The following is a 12841-nucleotide window of genomic DNA, read 5'->3' on the forward strand; positions in this document are numbered from 1 at the left end:
TTAGCTTATCTAAAAGAATTCCATGATTTACACAATCAAAGGCCTTTGAGAGATCACAAAAAATACCAATGGGTGATGTCCGGTTATTCAGAGCATTTAATATTTGATCAGTGAAAGCATATATAGCATTTTCTGTTGAAAAGCCTTTCTGAAAACCAAACTGACATTTTGTTAGTACTTTATTTTTACAAATATGGGAGGCTACTCTTGAATACATTACTTTCTCAAAAATTTTTGATAGAGCTGTCAGAAGAGAGATTGGGCGGTAGTTGTTGACATCCGACATATCCCCCTTTTTATGCAATGGTTTTATAATGGCATATTTCAGTCTATCAGGGAAAACACCCTGTTCCAAAGAGCTATTACATACGTGGCTGAGAATTCTACTTATCTGTGGGGAACAAGCTTTAAGTACTTTGCTGGAAATGCCATCAATTCCGTAAGAGCTTTTACTTTTCAGTGAGTTTATTATTTTACTGATTTCAGAGGGAGAGGTTGGTGGAATTACAGCTGTTTCAAACTGTGCAGGTATGGCCTCTTCTATTAATAGCCTTGCCTCTTCTAGTGAAGATCTAGATCCTATTTTCCACTTTGCAGCCGATCTATGACTCTGAAGTGTAGACACTTCACTTATGTTTCTTTCACATCTTTGCACATTGTTTTACCGCGCCATTTCTGCGTAGACCATCCGGAATTGCTGTTAGAGATTATTAAATTTTCTGCTTGTACAATACAAGAATTACGAGTGTCCGACTTACACGGATTTATTTCGTATTTCTCGTACAGTTTTGTCATCTACTATTGTAAGACTCTAATAATTGAAATAAACTATAGATTTTCCTTTTTAATACTGTCGAACGTCCTCGCTGACTCACAAGTACACATTTCTTCACCATTAACCGTCGTTGCTTTTTGTTTACAATCTACACACACACACACACACACACACACACACACACACACACACAGTCGCATAGTTATCGCCACTTCTCATTTAAGGGCCGACCTTTCCGCACAGAAAATGAAATTATTGATTACACTGAATGCATACTAAGTTACTTTTAACACTTTTCACACGGTTGACAGTTCATAACACTATTTTCGCGAAGCTCTAAATTCAAAACATCCGCTACTGACGTCATATTTTCTATACTCTTTTAGACTGTGATCTGTAATGCACAGAACACTAATAAGTCGGAGTTCTGTGTATCTCTGTATCCATGACTTTGTGACTGATGAACGTTTTGATGACAAACGGAAAGACTTTTGTTGCTGTAATCTGTTTTATTTCTGGTGCTGTTCCTTAAATTAAAATTTGAATTACTTAAGAGCATTTTTATTACATCACTTATCTCATTCCTGTTTGGTAGGGATCTGTCCACAAAGATCATCTGTGTGGGAGCTTGAAGTCTTCTTCTGTGTTGTTGGAATCCTAACCCTTCCTGTGACTGACATGTACACCACTTCTGTGTAAGAAGGAGATGGCTGCTGTGCTGGTGAGCGAACAAGTGTTGAGAGAATGTCAAGTGTGTCTTGGAGTGGTAGTCTTTCACTGGCAGCAGATAACACACCAGATTTTCCTAATAATATGTAGTTCTTGTCCTTGAGGTGAATGACTCTTGAGGCTTCACAATTAACATTGGCTTTCGTATTTGCTACTTCTAAAATATTGACCAGGTAACATCTTTGGTTGGCAAGTCGTGCACATTCACAGAGCTCGTAAAGACAAGTGTGTAATTGAGTAATAACAAATAATTAAGGCAATATTACATCATAATTAAGTAAATAATACCTATTGTAAGCTATCAATTGAAGGTTTCACATTTTGTGAGTATTTTCTGAAAAAAGAAAACATTTCATAGGCTGAGTTCTGGACTAGCATTTATTTACAATGACATATACTGTAAGTTACATGATTATTTCAATAAAGTAAAGTCTGTGTAGTTAGTGTATTCTTATACGCTACCCATTTGATTCTCTAGTAAGTAGTGGAAGTGAAAAGTTCTGAAATAAGTGAAACGTTGATATAGTGTAGGCTTAGTTCTTTGTTTACTTTTTGTTTCGTCATATAAACAATACAGTTATATCGTTTTTGTTTCTCCAGAAGTTTTGAATTAGTATCCGAGCTTTATTAGGTTCCTCCCCATGGGAAACAAACCGTTGGCCTGAAAAATCACCAGTTCATGTGACTGATGCGAGTGTGCAAAGTGTAAATATTGTTCGTTCACCTAAACAGGTCATTCCAAAGGATTTAAATATGCTTAATCTCATGTTAGTAAATTGTCGAAGTGTCTGTAGCAGGATCCCCAAGTTAATCTCCGAAATAAACAGTTGCAATATCAATATGGTATTAGGCACTGAAAGCTGGTTGAAACCAGACATAAACAGCAGTGAAATTTTGAACTCGGATTGGACAATGTTTAGGAAGGACAGGACTGATGCTATGGGAGGTGGTGCGTTCATTGCAGTTCAAAGCTGTTTAAACGCAGTTGAGATCGATACTGGGTCGGACTGTGAAATAGTACGGATGGATCAATCAGATAAGGATTGACCATTGTATTAGGATGTTTTTATACACCACCAGCATCCGCAACAAATGTCGCAGAATGTTTCAAGGAAAGTCTTGAGTACATAAGAAATAATATCCAAATTATCCATTAGTTATAGGTGGAGACTTATTCTGGCATCCATTGACCGGGAAAACTACACGTTTATCACAGGGGGCAGAAGTAAAGAATCATGTGAAGTTATTCGAAGAGCACTCTCAGCATACAACCTTCAGCAATTGGTGAGAAAACCAATTCGAAATGGGAACGTATTAGATATCTTTTTGAGGAAGTTAATCTAGAAGAAGGTATCTGCGAGCATAATGTCGTTATGGCTTTTATGTCAGTTTAAAAAAACCAAAGAAACAGCATAGAGTTTTTTTTGTTTGGGAAAGCAAATAAAAGTGTCATTACTGAATATCTTCATAGTCAGCTCCAAGCATTCAACGTGGGACACAAAGATGTTGAGCATCTTTGGTCGGTATTTAAAGGTATTGTCCACCATGTGCTAGAGAAGTATGTCCCTAGCAAAAATATAGGGGAGAGAAAGGATCCACCTTAGTGCAACAAACATATTAGGGAGCTACTGAGAAAGCAGAGAATTTTGCAGTCATTTTAAACGTAGTCACTGCCCCGCTGACAAACAGAAATTATGCAAAATGAAAGCAGCTGTCAGAAGGACAATGAGAGATTCTGTCAACGAATTTGAAACCAATATTTTATCTGCAGATTCTAAAAAAAAAAAAAAAAATTTTGTCGTATGTAAAATCTTTGAACGCTACTTATAATTCATTACCTTCTCTTGCTGACAGTACGGATAATGTAACTTTTGGTGATAAACAGAAGGCCGAAATTCTAAACTAGCTTTCAAAAACGCGTTTATGGTAGAGGACTGCAGCACCATTCCCTCTTTCAATTGTCGAACAAAAGCAAAGATGACTGATATAGTGTTTAGTATATCTGGGATTGTAAAACAGTTAAGATACTCAGATGCCAGGAATTCATCTGGTTCAGACAGTATCCCTGTAAGATTATATGTTGACTAAGCTAGAAATATAGCACCATTCTTACCCATCATCTATCAGAGATCATTGGAACAGCGGAAAGTTCCGTGGGACTGGAAGAAGGCCCAGGTCATGGCAGTATATAAAAAGGGTAGAAAATAGGATGCACAAAATTAACGGTCAATTTCACTGACATCGATTTGTTGTAGAATCATGCAACATATTTTGTGTTCAGACATAATGACCTTTCTAGTCTCTGAGAAGCTCATCTGCAGAAAGCAGCATGGTTTTAGGAAACAGCAGTCCTGTGTGCATGATATACAACAGGTTCTAGATACCGGTTCCCAGGTTGATGCCACATTTCTGGACTTTCAAAAGGCGTTCGACTCAGTTCCGCACTGTCGCTTGCTACAAAAAGTGCGCGCTTACGGTCTGTCCAATGACATATGCGGTTGGATAGAAAGTTTTCAAACAGACAGGGAGCAGTATGTCGCCCTGAACACGGTGTTCAACAAACAAGCGTAACTTCAGGTGCGCCCTAGGGCAGCGTAATAGGTCCTCTGCTTTTTACGATTTACATAAACGATGTAGTTGATGGTACTGACAGTGGCCTTAGACTGTTTGCCGATGATGCTGTAGTCTACGAAATAGTCATACGAAAGTTGTGAACAAATCTATGAGGATTTGCAGAAAGTTAATGGGTGGTGTAATGACTGGCAGTTATCCTCGATATTAGTAAGTGTAACGAACTGCGTATAACAAGGCGAAAATCCCCATTAATGTACAAGTACAAAATAAATGCCCAGTCTTTGGAAGCGGTAACATCCGTCTAGTATGTGGGTGTGACTATTCGAAATGATCTCATATGGAATGATCAAATTGCACAAGTAACAGGGAAGGCAAACTCTAGATTGCGGTTTATTGGTAGAATCCTGAAGCGATGCAGTCCTTCAACAAAGGAAATAGCTTACAATGTGTTAGTTCGTCCAGTCTTAGAGTATTGTTCGTCTGTGTGGGACCCTTACACCATGGCGACAACTAATAACAAAACAGAGAGACCGCCTAGATTAAGAGACATGGCATATGACGAAAGTCGGATGGACGTCTCAACCACTGTGTGTACCGTAAGCCGATGCACACTGATTTATATCTTAGTATCCAGAGTTTATGTCATCCAGTCCAGAAACATTGGTACACAGAAGAAAAATTGCTTCTGATGATGACCACTTGGATTCCAAAATTAACCATATGACATGCGTGTTTGAAGAACTGGCTATGGTTACATCAAGTCAGGTTTCTCAATGAAAGGGGACGTGAAAATTCATGTGGTGAGGCACTGATTATATTCCTTCCTTTCTGGAGCGCTTCATCCAGCAAAATAGACATATTCTTGGGAAGACGAGGTATAAGACCCATTTTCCGACCTCTTAAGAAGATAAAGGAGATGCTACACCCTGTTAAAGACAGTCTCGGCCTCAGAATCCCTGGGACTTACAACATTCCTCGTGATTGCAGAAGCAATTACATTGGTCAGTCCAGTTGTACCGTTTCCGATTGCTATGCAGAACACCAAAGGCATATTAAAAATCGAGAACTGGACAAATCTGCAGTTGCTGAGCACAGTGTCACAAGCACAAAATATTGTTTGACAAAACAAACGTTTTGTCCCAGGCTCCTACGGCCTGTGATTCTGTAATTAAAGAGGGACATGAGAATTTGTGAGAAAAAATTCAACTGTGACAGCAGATATAATCTTAGCATTGCTTTGTAATTAAAGAGGGACATAAGAATGTGTGAGAAAAAATTCGACTGTGACAGCAGATATAATCTTAGCATTGCATGGAAGCAAGTTCTTGACACACAGAACAGGCAGGGATATTTGTCGCAATGTTTACGCTACTAAAGAAGCGGTGGCGACACCAGTGCGGACACTGAGAGTTTTTGCGAGGGCAATTCATAATTACTGACCAATCAGAAGCCGTCTATGGGCTACACAAGGCTACTACAGTAGCACTTTTGACAGTCACTCGCTCCTGACAAAGACGATGAAGGTAATCGTCAAAAGCTCGGGGTTTTATCCAGAACTGACGCGGCAAGAAATCCGAGAATTGTTTATACAACACCGCCGTCACAAAAGACTTCGTTGGTCAACTTTGGTGTGATGATACTGTGGCCATCTGTTAAGAGGACTGGAGTGAGTGGCATGAGACCGACTAACCTCACTGTTCACATTCAAATTGACAATTTTAAGAACAGAATAGGAAAGAAAATGTTATAAAATGATGTGAGCAACACGAGAGACATAGATAAAAGTATACTATGCCCATCTGTTAGGACGACTGGAAGTGAATGGCGTGAGACTGACTAGCCCAGCTGTCATTAGAATTTTATAAACGGTGGTCCTCATTTGCTTTATTTTATACATACAAGCGTAGGTAAGGATTATTTTTTAGTGAACTTCTCTTGTTTTTTCAATAATAGCACCTGATGATGGGCATTTGTTAGCCGAAAACTGGTCGTGAATTTAAAATAAGAGCCTTACAACTGATGCAGTGATTTCTGTGTCTATTATGATGCTCAGCTGTGGATTTTCTCCCAACAGGATTTTTTGTACTTCTTGTTCCATATAGCCTTTCTTTAAGCGAGCACAGTAAATCTCGTTTTTTGTTTCTTGCAACATCTTTTGTTTCTGTAAGGAAAGTGGAACAGCCTTTGTTGCTTAATGTGGCATTTTTTCGTGGCTCTCTTCCCTTCTATAATACTACCACCAAGTTCGTTACCCTTGTGTAGCCCCTTCAGAATTCCTTCCACATTTCAGTGCTCCCTTCTTTGCTTAGTGCTGGTTTTCCACCTGAGCTCTTGATATTCATACACCTGCTTAATAAAATCATGAAAGAGAGGAATTTTATATTTTTATTTCCTAACTAATGTTTGACATTTGTTAGGTTGTGTGTCTCTCTTGATAGTTCTTCAGTTAGGAATGTTACTAAAATGATGACATTTGACGTTCTACATATAAAGAGGCCTCCTCCCGTGAACCATGGACCTTGCCATTGGTGGGGAGGCATGCGTGCTTCAGCGATACATATAGCCGTAGGTGCAACCACAACGGAGGGGTATCTGTTGAGAGACCAGACAAACGTGTGGTTCCTGAAGAGGGACAGCAGCCTTTTCAGTAGTTTCAGGGGCAACAGTCTGGATGATTGACTGATCTGGCCTTGTAACACTAACCAAAATGGCCTTGCTGTGCTGCTACTGCGAACGTCTGAAAGCAAGGAGAAACTACAGCTGTAATTTTTCCTGAGGGCATGGCAGCTTCACTGTATCATTAAATGATGATGGCGACCTCTTGGGTAAAATATTCTAGAGGTAAAATAGTCCCCCGTTTGTATCTCTGGGTGGGGACTACTCAAGAGGACATCGTTATCAGGAGAAAGAAAACTGCGATTCTATGGATCAGAGCGTGGAATGTCAGATCCCTTAATCAGGCAGGTAGGTTAGAAAATTTAAAAAGGGAAATGGATAAGTTAAAGTTAGATATAGTAGGAATTAGTAATGTTCGGTGGCAGGAGGAACAAGACTTTTGGTCAGGCGAATACAGTATTATTAATACAAAATCAAATAGGGGTAATGCAGGAGTAGGTTTAATAATGAATAAAAAAATAGTAGTGCACGTAAGCTACTACAAACAGCATAGTGAACGCATTATTGTGGCCAAGATAGACATGAAGCCCACTACAGTAGTACAAGTTTATATGTCAACCAGCTCTGCAGATGACGAAGAAATTGAAGAAATGTATTATGAAATCAAAGAAATTACTCAGATAGTGAAGGGAGACGAAAATTTAATAGTGATGGGTGACTGGAATTCGTAGTAGGAAAAGGGAGAGAAGGAAACGTAGTAGGTGAATATGGATTGGGGCTAAGAAATAAAAGAGGAAGCTGCCTGGTAGAATTTTGCACAGAGCACAACTTATTCATATTGGTTCAAGAATCATAAAAGAAGGCTGTATACATGGAAGAAGCCTGGAGATACTGACAGGTTTCAGATAGGTTATATAATGGTAAGACAGAGATTTAGGAACCAGGTTTTAAATTGTAAGACATTTCCAGGGGCAGATGTGGACTCTGACCACAATCTATTGGTTATGAACTGTAGATTAAAACTGAAGAAACTGCAAAATGGTGGGAATTTAAGGAGATGGGACCTAGATAAACTGACTAAACCGGAGGTTGTACAAAGTTTCAGGGAGAGCATAAGGGAACAATTGACAGGAATATGAGAAAGAAATACAGTAGAAAAAGAGTGGGTAGTTTTGAGGGACGAAGTAGTGAAGGCAGCAGAGGATCAAGTAGGTAAAAAGACAAGGGCTAGTAGAACTCCTTGGATAACAGAAGAAATATTGAATTTAATTGATGAAAGGAGAAAATATAAAAATGCAGTAAATGAAGCAGGCAAAAAGGAATACAAACGTGTCAAAAATGAGATTGACAGGAAGTGCAAAATGGCTAAACAGGGATGGATAGAGGACAAATGCAAGGATGTAGAGGCTTATCTCACTAGGAGTAACATAGATACTGCCTATAGGAAAATTAAAGAGACCTTTGTAGAAAAGAGAACCACTTGTATGAATATCAAGAGCTCAGATGGAAACCCAGTTCTATGCAAAGAAGGGAAAGCAGAAAGGTGGAAGGAGTATATAGAGGGTTTATACAAGGGCAATGTACTTGAGGACAACATTATGGAAATGGAAGAGGATGTAGTTGAAGATGAAATGGGAGATATGATACTGTGTGAAGAGTTTGACAGAGGAGTGAAAGATCTGAGTCGAAACAAGGCTCCAGGAGTAGACAACATTTCATTAGAACTACTGACAGCCATGGAGGAGCCAGTCCTAACAAAACTCTAACATCTGGTGAGTAAGATGTATGAGACAGGCGAATACCCTCAGACTTCAAGAAGAATATAATAATTCCAATCCTAAAGAAAGCAGGTGTTGAAAAATGTGAAAATCACCGAACAATCAGTTTAATAAGCCACAGCTGCAAAATACTAACGTGAATTGCTGTGTTCGGATGAGGGCTGACTTGGCATCCCTTCGCTCACAGCTGCAATCGGCGCTGACTTCGGTCGCGCAGCTTGAGGCTGTTGCCAATGGGCACCACTGTGGGGAGCCGGACTCGGGTATCACGGGGATGTCAACCTCATCCCGTCTGTCCCCAGATCGGTCTGCCGCTGTGGTTGCCCCGGTTGCTGCCCGCAGTGGGGCTGAGCCCTCGCCTGTGGTTGATTGGGAGGTCGTTCCAAGGCGTGGCAGGCAGCGAAAGGTGTCCCCGAAGGCTGATCAGAAAGCCTCCCTGGTGCGTCTGACAAACCGGTTTCAGGCACTGTCTCTGGCTGAGCCAGATGCAGCCGCCTGCCCTGTTTCAGAGGATCATTCTCAGCCTTCAAGGTCCGGGCAATCGCAGAGGGTGGGCTTACTGGTAGTTGGGAGCTCCAATGTTAGGCGCGTAATGGGGCCCCTTAGGGATATGGCGGCTAAGGAGGGGAAGAAATCCAGTGTGCACTCCGAGTGCATTCCGGGAGTTGTCATTCCTGATGTGGAAAGGGTCCTTCCGGATGCCATGAAGAGCACAGGGTGCAGCCAGCTGCAGGTGGTGGCACATGTCGGCACTAATGACGTGTGTCGCTTTGGATCTGAGGAAATTCTCTCTGGATTCCAGCGGCTATCTGATTTGGTGAAGGCTGCCGGTCTTGCTTACGAGATGAAGGCAGAGCTCACCATCTGCAGCATCGTTGACAGAACCGACTGCGGACCTTTGGTGCAGAGCCGGGTGGAGGGTCTGAATCAGAGGCTCAGACGGTTTTGCGACCGTATTGGCTGCAGATTCCTTGACTTGCGCCATAGGGTGGTGGGGTTTCGGGTTCCGCTGAATAGGTCAGGAGTTCACTACACTCAGCTGGCGGCTACACGGGTAGCGGAGGCTGTGTGGCATGGACTGGGCGGTTTTTTAGGTTAGAAGGCCTCGGGAAAGTGCGGGATGGGCTGCAATGTCAAAGGGTGCTTGGCAATTACAGGACGTGCTTGGATCAAGGAACAGTCGGAATTATAGTTGTAAACTGTTGTAGTTGCGCTGGAAAAGTCCCTGAGCTTCAAGCGCTAATAGAAAGCACAGAAGCTGATATCGTTATAGGTACAGAAAGCTGGCTAAAGCCTGAAATAAGTTCTGCAGAAATTTTTACGAAGTCTCATACGGTGTTCAGGAAAGATAGATTAGGCAGAATTGGTGGTGGAGTGTTGGTGTCTGTCAGTAGTGGTTTATCTTGTAGTGAAGTCGAAGTAGATACTCCGTGCGAATTGGTGTGGGTGGAGGTTATACTTAACAGCCGAATTAAGTTAATAATTGGCTCCTTCTACCGACCCCCAGACTCCAATGATACAGTTGCGGAACAGTTCAGAGAAAGTTTGAGTCTCGTAACAAATAAATACCCCACTCATACGGTTATAGTTGGTGGGGACTTCAACCTACCCTCGGTATGTTGGCAAAAATACTTGTTCAAAACCGGTGGTAGGCAGAAAACGTCTTCCGAGATTCTCCTAAATGCATTCTCCGAAAATTATTTAGAGCAGTTAGTCCACGAACCCACGCGAATTGTAAATGGTTGCGAAAACACACTTGACCTCTTGGCCACAAACAATCCAGAGCTGATAGAGAGCATCATGACTGATACAGGGATTAGTGATCACAAGGTCATTGTAGCTAGGCTCAATACCATTTCTTCCAAATCCATCAGAAACAAACGCAAAATAATTTTATTTAAAAAAGCGGATAAAGTGCCACTAGAAGCCTTCCTAAAAGACAATTTCCATTCCTTCCGAACTGACTATGCGAATGTAGACGAGATGTGGCTCAAATTCAAAGATATAGTAGCAACAGCAATTGAGATATTCATACCTCATAAATTGGTAAGAGATGGAACGGATCCCCCGTGGTACACAAAAAAGGTCCGAACGCTGTTGCAGAGGCAACGGAAAAAGCATGCGAAGTTCAGAAGAACGCGAAATCCTGAAGATGGGCTAAAATTTACAGACGCGCGAAATTTGGCACGTACTTCGATGCGAGATGCCTTTAATAGGTTCCACAACGAAACATTGTCTTGAAATTTGGTAGAAAATCCGAAGAAATTCTGGTCGTATGTAAAGTACACAAGCGGCAAGACGCAGTCAATACCTTCGCTGCGCAGTGCCGATGGTACTGTTATCGACGACTGTGCCGCTAAAGCGGAGTTATTGAACGCAGTTTTCCGAAATTCCTTCACCAGGGAAGACGAATGGAATATTCCAGAATTTGAAACACGAACATCTGCTAGCATGAGTTTCTTAGAAGTAGATACCTTAGGGGTTGCGAAGCAACTCAAATCGCTTGATACGGGCAAGTCTTCAGGTCCAGATTGTATACCGATTAGGTTCCTTTCAGATTACGCTGATACTATAGCTCCCTACTTAGCACTCATATACAACCGCTCGCTCACCGATAGATCTGTACCTACAGATTGGAAAATTGCGCAGGTCGCACCAGTGTTCAAGAAGGGTAGTAGGAGTAATCCATTTAACTACAGACCTATATCATTGACGTCGGTTTGCAGTAGGGTTTTGGAGCATATACTGTATTCAAACATTATGAATCACCTCGAAGGGAACGATCTATTGACACGTAATCAGCATGGCTTCAGAAAACATCGCTCTTGTGCAACGCAGCTAGCTCTTTATTCGCACGAAGTAATGGCCGCTATCGACAGGGGATCTCAAGTTGATTCCGTATTTCTAGATTTCCGGAAAGCTTTTGACACCGTTCCTCACAAGCGACTTCTAATCAAGCTGCGGAGCTATGGGGTATCGTCTCAGTTGTGCGACTGGATTCGTGATTTCCTGTCAGGAAGGTCGCAGTTCGTAGTAATAGACGGCAAATCATCGAGTAAAACTGAAGTGATATCAGGTGTTCCCCAGGGAAGCGTCCTGGGACCTCTACTGTTCCTGATCTATATAAATGACCTGGGTGACAATCTGAGCAGTTCTCTTAGGTTGTTCGCAGATGATGCTGTAATTTACCGTCTAGTAAGGTCATCCGAAGACCAGTATCAGCTGCAAACGATTTAGAAAAGATTGCTGTATGGTGTGTCAGGTGGCAGTTGACGCTAAATAACGAAAAGTGTGAGATGATCCACATGAGTTCCAAAAGAAATCCGTTGGAATTCGATTACTCGATAAATAGTACAATTCTCAAGGCTGTCAATTCAACTAAGTACCTGGGTGTTAAAATTACGAACAACTTCAGTTGGAAGGACCACATAGATAATATTGTCGGGAAGGCGAGCCAAAGGTTGCGTTTCATTGGCAGGACACTTAGAAGATGCAACAAGTCCACTAAAGAGACAGCTTACACTACACTCGTTCGTCCTCTGTTAGAATATTGCTGCGCGGTGTGGGATCCTTACCAGGTGGGATTGACGGAGGACATCGAGAGGGTGCAAAGAAGGGCAGCTCGTTTTGTATTATCGCGTTATAGGGGAGAGAGTGTGGCAGATATGATACACGAGTTGGGATGGAAGTCATTACAGCATAGACGTTTTTCGTCACGGCGAGAGCTTTTTACGAAATTTCAGTCACCAACTTTCTCTTCCGAATGCGAAAATATTTTGTTGAGCCCAACCTACATAGGTAGGAATGATCATCAAAATAAAATAAGAGAAATCAGAGCTCGAACAGAAAGGTTTAGGTGTTCGTTTTTCCCGCTCGCTGTTCGGGAGTGGAATAGTAGAGAGATAGTATGATTGTGGTCCGATGAACCCTCTGCCAAGCACTTAAATGTGAATTGCAGAGTAGTCATGTAGATGTAGATGTAGAATTCCTTACAGACGAATGGAAAAACTAGTAGAAGCAGACCTTGGGGAAGATCAGTTTGGATTCCATAAAAATATTGGTACACGTGAGGCAATACTGACCCTACGACTTATCTTAAAAGCTAGATTAAGGAGAGGCAAACCTATGATTCTAGCATTTTAGAGAAAGCGTTCGACAATGTTGACTGGAATACTCTCTTTCAAATTCTGAAGGTGGCAGGCGTAAAATACAGGGAACGAAGGGCTATTTACAATTTGTACAGAAACCAGATGGCAGTTGTAAAAGTCGAGGGACATGAAAGGGAGGCAGTGGTTGGGAAGGGAATGAGACAGGATTGTAGCCTTTCCCCGATGTTATTCAATTTTTATATTGAGCACGCAACGAAGGA

Source organism: Schistocerca gregaria, chromosome X, assembly GCF_023897955.1.
Source record: "Schistocerca gregaria isolate iqSchGreg1 chromosome X, iqSchGreg1.2, whole genome shotgun sequence".
Lineage (NCBI taxonomy): Eukaryota > Metazoa > Arthropoda > Insecta > Orthoptera > Acrididae > Schistocerca > Schistocerca gregaria.